Genomic DNA, 12,581 nt, shown 5'->3' on the forward strand with positions numbered 1-12,581 from the left:
CGACCAGTGGAATGGTACCGTGCAGGCATACAGGCCCTCATTTCAAGGTGGCGTAAGGCCGTAGCATTGAATGGAGATTACGTTGAAAAATAGTGTTGTGTAGCTAAAAGATTGGGGAATAACCTGGTGTATTTCAATGCTGAATAAAACAACACCTGTTAAAAAAAAAAAGTGTTGCATTACTTATTGAACTGCCCTCGTATTTTTAAAGAATTTCAATTCTAGCTTTCAATGATCTTTTTTCTTTCGTAACGAAAATAACAGTCTAAGAGATAATATATATATATATATATATCTTTTGTTAGGGTGAGAGTAAATGAGAGTGTATGTGAGTGTGTATGAGAGACCTATATCAGATTTCAAAAAAATTCCACCTTGAGTAACTAGCAAGTGTTACGCAACCAAGGGGTTGTTAAATATGTAAATCCCCGTAATTGATGGATGACGTATGTCTATGAGCGTTTGCTTTTGTAATAAGGCACCTAGAAAGGTAATAAGAGGATAAGCAGTTCTAAAGTATATTTCAAGCATAGTTTTCTCTTAGTTTTCGTTTGGTTTGGTTCGGTGGAACATTTTTGTTAATACTTGCAGCATGAAATGACGTAGATGAATCTGCAAATGTTGATTGGAATAAAACAGCTTGAGTGCGAATATCATCATGAAAGATTAATCTGATTGGGTGTTAGTTTTGGTCAACCAATGAGTTTAAAATTCTTTCCCGCGCATTGGAATGAGTTATATGCCCTGAAAGCAACGGCATTCGGGCAGTCGTGGACTAGCTGCCGGACGAGAAAGTCATGTTAGACATGTCCGAAAAAATTATTTGCAAAATGAAAAAAATGGTTCAAATGGCTCTGAGCACTATGGGACTCAACTGCCGTGGTCATTAGTCCCCTAGAACTTAGAACTAGTTAAACCTAACTAACCTAAGGACATCACAAACATCCATGCCCGAGGCAGGATTCGAACCTGCGACCGTAGCGGTCTTGCGGTTCCAGGCTGCAGCGCCTTTAACCGCACGGCCACTTCGGCCGGCTGCAAAATGAAGAAATGACTATAATATCGGATTCGGTTAGTATCGTCGTTCAAGCGGACAGTTCTGTGAAGTTTTGGAAGATTTTGCAGTGATGGTTGTAGAGAAAATCGCTTGTGAAACTATCGGCCTTTGTACAGAATTCTGCGTGGCGTGTTCAGTATACATTTACAGAACATTTTTGGCTAGTATCTTCATTTAAAGAATCCACTGAAAAGTACCGAGTGTGAAGCTCGTTTCGTAGCAGAATATTGACTATTAATCTCGTAATATTTCGGGTTGGACTTAGTGCAGCCGGCCGGGATGGCCGAGCGGTTCTAGGCGCTACAGCCTGGAACCGCGCGACCGCTAAGGTCGCAGGTTCGAATCCTGCCTTGGGCATGGATGTGTGTGATGTCCTTAGGTTAGTTAGGTTTAAGTAGTTCTAAGTTCTAGGGGACTGATGACCTCAGAAGTTAAGTCCCATAGTGCTCAGAGCCATTTTGAACTTAGTGCATTTCTGGCTGTCTTGCGTGTGATGTAAGCTGCTTGAACTAGTAGTGGTTGTACTATCGACGTAAATGTGGGCTTGTTGGCGTCATAACTAAAGACAATAAAAAACTCGACGTAAATGTGGGCCTGTTGGCGTCATAACTAAAAGACAATAAAAAACATTAGCATCCATAAGTAGACATTTTCAATGAAGGAAGGAAGCATCTACGTTTGCCCTTTATTACTAGAGATTTATAGGTTTATTTTGTTACTGGAGTTACGCGGACTTTGCAATCGTAAGTATGGACTGTGGTTTTCTTCAACGCTGCTTTTCACATCGTCTACATAGTACCTTCGAATGCAGAGTAACGGGTGGTGAACTGACGCTATACTGAGGTAGGTGGACATTTATTTGGCAACTTGCATCACACAGAAAACACACCGCCCCACTGCACCGTCTAATATGCAAATTTACGCCCAATATAATGACTGAATAGGTTGTAATAAATGCAAATGAAAAAAAAATACACATAACCCTAATCATGCGAAACAATCCATCACTCCCCGAATTCTCGTTTATTTCAATGAGCGAGCTACTTCAGCCCCGTCAACAAGTTGCATACTGAGCGCTGAACGGCACTGGCACAAATCCCCTGTAATAGCGGATCATCTCTAATTCACTTGTTCATCATTGTATTTTGTATGACAACGCTTTGCAGCATTGTCATAATTCTGCTACGCAGCAAAATTTAGGCAGCAAAGGAGACATGGCACATTCGGGGAACAGGCAGGGATTTGCTGTGAAATGAGGCGTCGTCGGGGCGCCTGCATTGGCCGATGTCTTGTCCCCCCACTCTCTCCCTTCCCCGTCCCCCTCAGAAACAGCTCCTTCCTGACAGGCCAATTGCTCACCCATGACTGCACCGTACTCGACTTCTGTCGACAGCGTTTTTACGCCCAAACAGTTACCCTCCCACTAACGTTAAACATTCATTTAGTACGTTTTTTTCTGGTTTCCTACCTCAGAAATAATGTTTCACCCGCCACACGCAGAGGCCGGTTTCCACACGTGAAGTACAGGATGTATGGTTGTATGTGAACGCTTCTCACAAAGATTTCCGAGTGGCTTCATATTAACTTGCTTGTTGTCGCGTTGTAGACACCAGTCGTGAGACTGATTTGCTGCTCCTCTGTGCGCTAGTCCATTTCGTACATCTCTTCCGTCATATCCGCTTAACTATCATATCTGCATAACTACGTACTGCAACTTTATCCGTTTGAACCTGCTTACGCTATTCAATCCTTGATTTCCCAGTACAACTCACGACTCCCCCCCCCCCCCCCCCCCCCCTGTCCCACCTCTCACACACATTCTATCCAGTGGCAGATTAACTATTTTCTTGATTCTTCAGTGTGTGTCCTATCAACCTAACCCTTCTGTAAGCTGAGTTGCGCCACAGAGCTCTTTCCTCCCAAATTAGATTCTGCACCTCTTCATTAGTAACTCGCTCCATTCATCCACTATTCAGCGTTCTTCCGATACATCACATTTTTACGCTTCTGTTCTCATCGTGTCTGTATTGTTTACTGTCCACCTTCTACTTCCATATAAGCCTACACCACGCCTAAAGACACTACTGGCCATTAAAATTGCTACACCACAAAGATGACGTGCTAAAGACACGAAATTTAACCAACAGGAAGAAGATGCTGTGACATGCAAATGATTAGCTTTTTAGAGCATTCACACAAGGTTGGCGCCGGTGGCGACACCTGCAACGTGCTGCCATGAGGAAAGTTTCCAACCGATTTCTCATACACAAACAGCAGGTGACCGGGGTTGCCTGATGAAACGTTGTTGTCATGTCTCGTGTAAGGAGGAGAATTGCGTACCATCACGTTTCCGACTTTGATAAAGGTAGGATTGTAGCCTATCGTGATTGCGGTTTATCGTATCTCGACATTGCTGCTCGCTTTAGTCGAGATCCAATGACAGCAGAATACGGAATCGGTGGGTTCAGGAGGGTAATCGGAACGCCGTACTGGACCCCAACGGCCTCGTACCACTAGCAGTCGAGATGACAGGCATCTTATTCGCATGGCTGTAACGGATCGTGCAGCCACGTCTCGATCCCTGGGTCAACAGGTGGGGACGTTTGCAAGACAACAACCATCGGCACGAACAGTTCGACGACGTTTGCAGCAGCATGGACTATCAGCTCGGAGACCGTGGCTGCGGTTACCCTTGACGCTACATCACAGACAGGAGCGCCTGCGATGGTGTTCTCAACGACGGACCTGGGTGCACGAATGGCAAAACGTCATTTTTTCGGATGAATCCAGGTTCTGTTTACAGCATCATGATGGTCGCATCCGTGTTTGGCGACATCGCGGTGAACGCACGCTGGAAGCGTGTATTCGTCATCGCCATACTGGCGTATCACCCTGTGTGATGGTATGGGGTGCCATTGTTTACACGTCTCGGTCACCTCTTGTTCGCATTGACGGCGCTTTGAACAGTGGACGTTACATTTCAGATGTGTTACGACCCGTGGCTCTACCCTTCATTCTATCCATGCGAAACCCTACATTTCAGCAGGATAATGCACGACCGCATGTTGCAGGTCCTCTACGGGCCTTTCTGGATACAGAAAATGTTCGTCTGCTGTCCTGGCCAGCACATTCTCCAGATCTCTGACAAACTGAAAACGTCTGGTCAATGGTGGCCAAGCAACTGGCTCGTCACAATACGCGAGTCACTACTCTACATGAACTGTGGTATCGTGTTGAAGCTGCATGGGCAGGTGTACCTGTACACGCCATCCAAGCTCTGTTTGACTCAATGCACAGGCATATCAAGGCCGTTATTACGGCCAGAGGTGGTTGTTCTGGGTACTGATTTCTCAGGATCTATGCACCAAAATTGCGTGAAAAGGTAATCACATCTCAGATCTAGTATAATATATCTTTCCAATGAATACCCGTTTATCATCTGCATTTCTTCTTGGTGTAGCAATTTTAATGGCCAGTAGTGTACTTTCACAAAAATTTCTTGACTATAAATTTTGTATTACATATTAACACGTTTCTGCTTTTCAGAATTTTTTTTATTGTTATTGATGGCTTGCGTTTAATATCCTCTTAACTTCTGCCGTCATCAGTCATTTTTCTACCCATAAAGCAAAAGTCGTCCATTTGTTCTACTGTCTCATTACCTAATATAAATCACTCAGCACCAACTGACTTAATTCGACCACAGTCCAATATTTTATGTTACTTTTACTTGTGCCTATATAATAACCTGTTTTAACATATTACGCTTTCTGTTCAACTGTTCTTCCAAGACCTGGGTCGTCTCTGTCAAAGTTATAATGGACTGACAGACCTCAAAATTTTTGTCTCTTCTGAATTTTAACTCTCTTTCCAATTTCGTTCTGGTTTCGTTTACTGTTCGCTCAATCTGCAGATTGAATGACATCGGAAACAAGCTATAATCCTTTCTCAATCCCTTCTCAACTTTGCTTCCCTTTCACATCCATTAGCTCTTATAACTACAGTCCGTTTTCTTACATGCAGTAGATAACCTTTTGCTTCCTCTATTATATCCCTGATAACTTCAGAATTCCGAAGTATCCATAATCTTCGATAGAGCGACGTTTTGGTTGTAATGAAAACGAAACTAATTTGAGAACGAAGGTTTTCGCGACAACATTCCTGTGTAAAATATATTCGGACTTCTTTCCACATCAGTTTCATGGTACAAATTCGAGGTTTCGACGATCACAACTTTCGTCTTCTGGAGCTACTGACTGCCTTGGCTGCCGTGTGGTGCCCCATAGGCAGCTTCTGATTGGTCGGCAGTTATGTCTTGCTGTCACAGATGCTGTCAACATTTGCACTGGTGGCTCCACCGCTCCCGTAGGTGTGTAAACATTACGGAGAATTTTTGTTCTGCTTCTTTGCTTTGAGAGCTCGCTTCCAGGCAGCTCTAAGACTATATCTGCTCTCCCTGTTGAAACTGTTATTGCACATTCTTGTTTCTACCGTCTCTTTAATAACAGAATCTCGGTATGTAGAGGCCTGGGACAGTACTTTTGTTTCATCAAACAGTATTTTGTGTTATTTGTGATGCTGTGCTCAGCAACTACAGAATTCTCAAGTTCACAATTTTTAATGTGGTTGTGATGTTCTGGAAAGAGGTATCAAACGGTACGCATGGACTGACCGATATAGTTGCTTTCAAAGACACAAGATATGTTATAAATCAGAAGATAAGTCTTTTCTCTGTAGAGAACTTGCCACTATGAACCTACTTATGATTATTGCATTGCCCCCAGTCTAGGCTGTGTGCCACAGCACTGATTCGGTTCAGAAGGGTGTCGTAAAGTCATGGCACCCTCTGCTGAGTTAATCTGGCTCACAATTGTTGTAGCTGGTCCTTGATATCCTGGACGTTACTCATGCTGAGGTGGAGCAGACGATCAAGATCGATCCACACGTTCTAACAGGGACAGATATGGAGATCTAGCTGGTCGCAGGAGGACCAAAACATCACGCACACAGTGCACTGAGACATGCACATGTGCGGTGAACATCATCCGGTTGAAAAATGACACCATGATACCGTCACATGAGCTGTTATACTCGAGGACCCAGCCTGTCTGTGACGTTGGTTCCCTCTATCACTATCCGCCCTGTCCCCATGGCACCCCATGTTGTAACACAGAGAGTAACGCTGCTACTTTAAAACAATGGAAGAATGGAACCTCTCCCCAGCCCACCGCCGTACTCGATGACGATGCTCATTCGGGGTAGTACAGAATCGTGATGCGCTGCTAAACACAGCACCGCTCCATACACGGTCATTTGTGTTGTGGTGTTAACGGCAGCCTACAGATGATAGCTGTCTAGTCTGGCTGGTGGAAGTCTCCGACTAGTGGTGCGAGATGACACAGGATGTTCTAGGGTGTCCATTACTTGTTCTCGGGTGGTAGGCGCAGATGCAAGGCGGCTAATATGTGCTTCGTGCACAGTACGGCGATCCATCCTTCTGGTGGTCAGACATGCTCTACCAGAACTTTGATGACGAATATGCCTGCCCTCACGTTCTCATTCAGTACAACATAGAGCCACTGTCACACCCGAAAGCCCCAGAAATCTGTAAATTCAACCAGACAGCCAAATAGAGACCCGCAGTGAGGCCTGTTTAAAACCCTGTCAGACTCTGATAACGCTGTTTCACAACAATGTGCGGCATCTCTGTGTCCTTCATAGTAATCTCTCAATATCTGACGCTATTTACGCCCTTCATATACCCTACCAGACCTGATAACAACACCAACCACAAACAACGTTAATACACTCTGTTGGCCATTCTACATGTCACTGAGAATTGCAGATCTAATCACTTACATACCTGGTGATGTTGTGTAAGCGTATCAAGTTACATTGGCATCCGGCCACGTGTTATGGATGTCTCACCATCTTCGTCACGCAGTGTAAATAAAAATGAAATTACCCAAGACGTAAGTATTGAAGGGTAGCAGAAATGAGTCACAGACAAAGCAAAGCAAAGTGAAGGAACCTTGAAAGCAAGTTAACGCTTGACAGATGAAGGTAGGAGAACATGACAAGCAGACTGGCACATACAAAGAGAGCATTCGTGTCAAAAAGAAGTCTAGTATAGCTACAGGCCTTAACCTGAGAGAAATATTACTGATAAATTGAAAATCGAAGCGTTTGAGATGCGGTGTTACACAAGCATGTCGAAAATTTAAATGGAAAAATTGGAATGGTATAGAGCGTGGTACTGGAAGTGGAAACTGCCAGTAACAATCCATTTACTCCAAAACATTTATATGACTCGAGGTCATTGCCGCTCTTTATGGAAACCAATAAAATTTGCACAGGTTACTTGTTATCACTAAGTACACAAGAACTAGAATCACGTGCTTGAGAGGTACTAAAGAAATTTATAAAATGTTCATTAATGTATCCAGTATGTAACAAGCAGGTAGGCTCTGTCAAGAACAGTCTTGATGCCTGGAAATGTGATGCAATTTTTCCAGGGTACTAAACGCAACTACAACATTTCGAAACTCTCATAAAATATGGAAAGAGATAAAACATACACAATAAAAAATGTGGAAATAGAAAATAGAGTACGCTTAATAGAGCTTAGCTTTTGATACAAGAAAACCTTTCAAAATTGTGAATAAAAATTTATAAATGTATAAAAGCGGACAGTATTAAACAAAAGAACTATTAACATTTTAGACACCCAACTTGACAAACTGTTGTCATAAAAGTGACTACTTTAGATTAAAGACTATAGAACAGGCACCTATAATAATTAATACCAACAACAACAGCACAATAGCGGATAACCAAGTGCGCACGTATAGGGATACAATCCATACGTATTATAAAAATGGATATACTCGTGTACGTGTTGTGTGTGTGTGTGTGTGTGTGTGTGTGTGTGTGTGTGTTCCTCTTGAATCACTGGACCGATTCCTACCAAACTTGGTAGACATATACCTTACTGTCAGGCGACAATCTCCATGGGGGTAAGGACTACCCATCTGTCAAAGAGGTGAGGACGAGGGTGAAAAAATGTGTAGTTTGTGACGCGTGAATTCTCACACTTTATTAATCCAGTATCAGGGAATCAGAGTACTTAGCGACTTGCATCAAACTTTGCAAATTATCTGAAGCCTTTACGAAATTTTTTCTCGCTGAAAACCCCTACAAAAAGATGAAAGGAAAAATGTTTATCGCTTACTACTTTCCACTGCTGATGCTGTACTTCCTTACTACTAACTGCATTCGTGACATGTTTTACAGACAGTGTGTACATATAGCACTGAGTATAAGTGCAAAATTGTGTCATTGTACGACATATAGTTCAGAGTAATGACGTCATAGGCAATGAGACGCGTGAAAAACTGCCGCATAATGCATGACGTTTAAATAAATTTCTTACATGCTACTACCTCTATTTGCAATAAATTTCTCAGACAGTATCCATGTATGTCGCTGCATGTAGCTACAATGTTCTATCATTGTACGACTCATAGTTCAGGAGATCCGATGCCTAAACAGTGAGATGCGTGAAAAAGTGCTGCATTGTGTGTGACGTTTAAATTTGCTACTTCGTTGGTACTAACCCCATTCGTAACTCATTTTGCAGACAGTATCCACGTATACCGCTGAATGTACCTACAGAGTTATGTCACTGCACGACACATAATCCAGGAAATGTGAAGTTATAAACATTAAGCACAAGGCCAGACGCTCCGTGGACGCACAGCTATAAGCAAATACCTCGGCAACGCCCGGTTTCTCAGCTAGTACACGTATATACGTACAAACACTTCTTAAATCCATTCGCAGCAAATAACTATAGAACACCGGGTGCAAGGTAGCATAGCTCGTTGTGTGCATAATCCCAGCAAAAACCAGTAGCAACAGAACAACACCTTTTTTTTAACATTCTGGAAGGGGAGCTGTAACCATTCTACTGGAAAATACAGCCAAAGCCAGACAGCACTGCAATGACACCGAAAGCGTAAAAGTTACCTAATGTTAGTTTTGCAACTGCCACCCACATAAACACACAGATCACTCCGCCATTATAGTGGGAAACACAAACGAAGAAAAACAGGATTGCGACAATACTGAAAGAGCAAATGTTATGTAGGGTCAGTCTTGCAACGACCATCCACGTAAACATACAAGTCACTCGGCAGTGGTAGACAGGAGAGCTGAAAGCATTTTGTTTTAAAATGTTTCTCACCGGATTAAACTTTCTTCCGCGCTCCGCCCGCGGTACGGCGAACGAAGTAGATAACTGCTAACATTTTATGCTCCGTTGCCATAGATCTGTCACGAGTCTGGTCAGACTATAGCGTAATACAGGCAGAGGTTTCCTCGGATGAAGTAGACTGGATGTGTCTCCTACAACGGGTCGGATGGTGGAAGCACCGATCACATGTGGCTCGAGTTAACAGAACGTAGACCAGGATGTCAGGCTTCACATATAACACCAAGAAAATCGTTGTTATATCTCCATCGAAGCACTTAATCATGATCTGTAACAGTCTTGCGGCTAGTTAGAGTTCAAGCAACTAAGCGAGGATCACATTCAGAGGGCAGGATTGTACGCACAGCGCTCTATAATCTACGTCTACATCTACATCCATACTCCGCAAGCCACCTGACGGTGTGTGGCGGAGGGTACCTTGAGTACCTCTATCGGTTCTCCCTTCTATTCCAGTCTCGTATTGTGCGTGGAAAGAAAGATTGTCGGTATGCCTCTGTGTGGGCTCTGATCTCTCTGATTTTATCCTCATGGTCTCTTCGCGAGACATACGTAGGAGGGAGCAATGTACTGCTTGACTCCTCGGTGAAGGTATGCTCTCGAAACTTCAACAATAGCCCGTACCGAGCTACTGAGCGTCTCTCCTGCAGAGTCTTCCACTGGAGTTTATCTATCATCTCCGTAACGCTTTCACGATTACTAAATGATCCTGTAACGAAGCGCGCTGCTCTCCGTTGGATCTTCCCTATCTCTTCTATCGACCTTATCTGGTACGGATCCCACACCGGTGAGCAATATTCAAGCAGTGGGTGAACAAGTGTACTGTAACCTACTTCCCTTGTTTTCGGATTTCATTTCCTTAGGATTCTTCCAATGAATCTCAGTCTGGCATCTGCTTTACCGACGATCAACTTTATATGATCATTCCATTTTAAATCATTCCTAATGCCTACTCCAAGATAATTCGTGGAATTAACTGCTTCCAGTTGCTGACCTGCTATATTGTAGCTAAATGATAAGGGATCTTTCTTTCTATGTATTCGCAGTACATTACACTCGTCTACATTGAGATTCAATTGTCATTCCCTGCACCATGCGTCAATTCGCTGCAGATCCTCCTGCATTTCAGTACAATTTTCCATTGTTACAACCTCTCGATATACCACAGCATCATCCGCAAAAAACCTCAGTGAACTTCCGATGTTATCCACAAAGTCATTTATGTATATTGTGAACAGCAACGGCCATACGACACTCCCCTACGGCACACCTGAAATCACTCTTGCTTCGGAAGACTTCTCTCCACTGAGAATGACATGCTGCGTTCTGTTATCTAGTAACTCTTCAATCCTATCACATAATTGATCTGACAGTCCATATGCTCTTACTTTGCTCATTAAACGACTGTGGGGAACTGTATCGAACGCCTTGCGGAAGTCAAGAAACATGGCATCCACCTGGGAACCCGTGTCTATGGCCCTCTGAGTCTCGTGGACGAATAGCACGAGCTGGGTTTCACACGATCGTCTTTTTCGAAACCCATGCTGATTCCTACAGAGTAGATTTCTAGTCTCCATAAAAGTGTGTTCCAAAATTCTACAACTGATCGACGTTAGAGATGTAGGTCTATAGTTCTGCACATCTGTTCGACGTCCCTTCTTGAAAACGGGGATGACCTGTGCCCTTTTCCAATCCTTTGGAACAATTGGGCAGTTGGGGCATGCCGCGCACTCTAGCGGGACACAACAGCACTCGTTGCTGTTTTACAACGTGGATGAATGCAACAGAGTGCAGAGCCATATCTATAGTGGATTCGGCAGCCGATAAACGGCTCACTAATAACGTAACAAACTAAGTTATCTGTAGAATCTGCATGGAAAGGAATACTTGGAGGTTACTAACTAGGAGAAGAGCGGGAACGGTAGGGCGTATGTTGAGACATCAGACATGCCATACAGGTCAAGAAGCCAAGATTAGACTACTTACAGCGCGCACAGTGGCATTTAAGTAATCATTGTTACCGAGCTCCACGCAGGTATGGAACGAGAAGAGGCCCTAATATGTGGTGCAATTGGAATTTCTTGTAGTTAGCGATGTTTTTCAGTGTATGCAGGGTGATACAAAATGTTCCACCAAAATCGAACCAGCTGATTGAGGAGCTGAAACATAATTCCTCTGAAATAGGAAGTAACCCTGAGCCAGTGAAAGCTATGGCACCTCTGGAACAACAAGGATAATCAGTTCAACGCACTGTAAGTTCAGCAAACATAATACACTGGATTTGTGTATGTACAATTGGTTGTGTTTCAAGCGCGTTCCAGCTGGTGACATGCCGTTAAAGTGTTGATGTGTACGTACGTCTGCTTTTCATTTGTGCGCTCTGAGACAAATTTGTTGCTCTCGTTGCAGTACCTTGTGGATTGGTACTGCCCGCAGTGGAATTACCGAAGGCAACTGCAGTGTTTTTGATACGTACAGCACTTTGCGAAATGCAAGAGTACACCTTTCCAGAACTGCGAGACAACCATTTCATGTATGGCAGAACCACTGGCAACGCTTACGTCCAGTGCATCACACGGACTGCCAACGGAATACTCGAACAGTCGATATACAAGAGGAGGCACTTGTACAGTCTTAGACAAAAAAAACTGACCGCCGGCCGGCCGCCACAGAGACTAAGTCCGAGTGGTTCACTTAAGGTGGCCAATAAAACTGACCGCCCCTGACAACTCTTTAAGTCCAGCCATCTGCACAATCTGACAACGCTGAGAGATGCGGAAGTGTTACGAGGAATTGTTATCTACTTCCGAGACGATTTGGACTGAGTGAGCCCGTGGTCTTGCGGTAATCGTCATGCATTCGAAACTTAGAGTCGCATGTTCGCCTCCAACTGAATTTTTTTTTTTTTTTACCACATTTCTGTCTAAAGTTATGAGTCTGATTGAACATCGAAGACAATTCGCTTAACATTCTACCCACCCGCAATAACAAGTATTCCAGAATAAACTCCGCGGTGGTCTAGCGGTTCTAGGCGCTCAGTCCGGAACCGCGGCACTGCTACGGTCGCAGGTTCGAATCCTGCCTCGGGCATGGATGTGTGTGATGTCCTTAGGTTAGTTAGGTTTAAGTAGTTCTAAGTTCTAGGGGACTGATGACCACAGATGTTAAGTCCCATAGTGCTCAGAGCCATTTGATCCATTTTTGAATAAATTCCGCAGGACAGCTCGTGGCTGCGTCGCGATCATAGCAGCTCAC

The sequence above is a fragment of the Schistocerca americana genome, chromosome 1, assembly GCF_021461395.2.
Source record: "Schistocerca americana isolate TAMUIC-IGC-003095 chromosome 1, iqSchAmer2.1, whole genome shotgun sequence".
Classification (NCBI taxonomy): domain Eukaryota; kingdom Metazoa; phylum Arthropoda; class Insecta; order Orthoptera; family Acrididae; genus Schistocerca; species Schistocerca americana.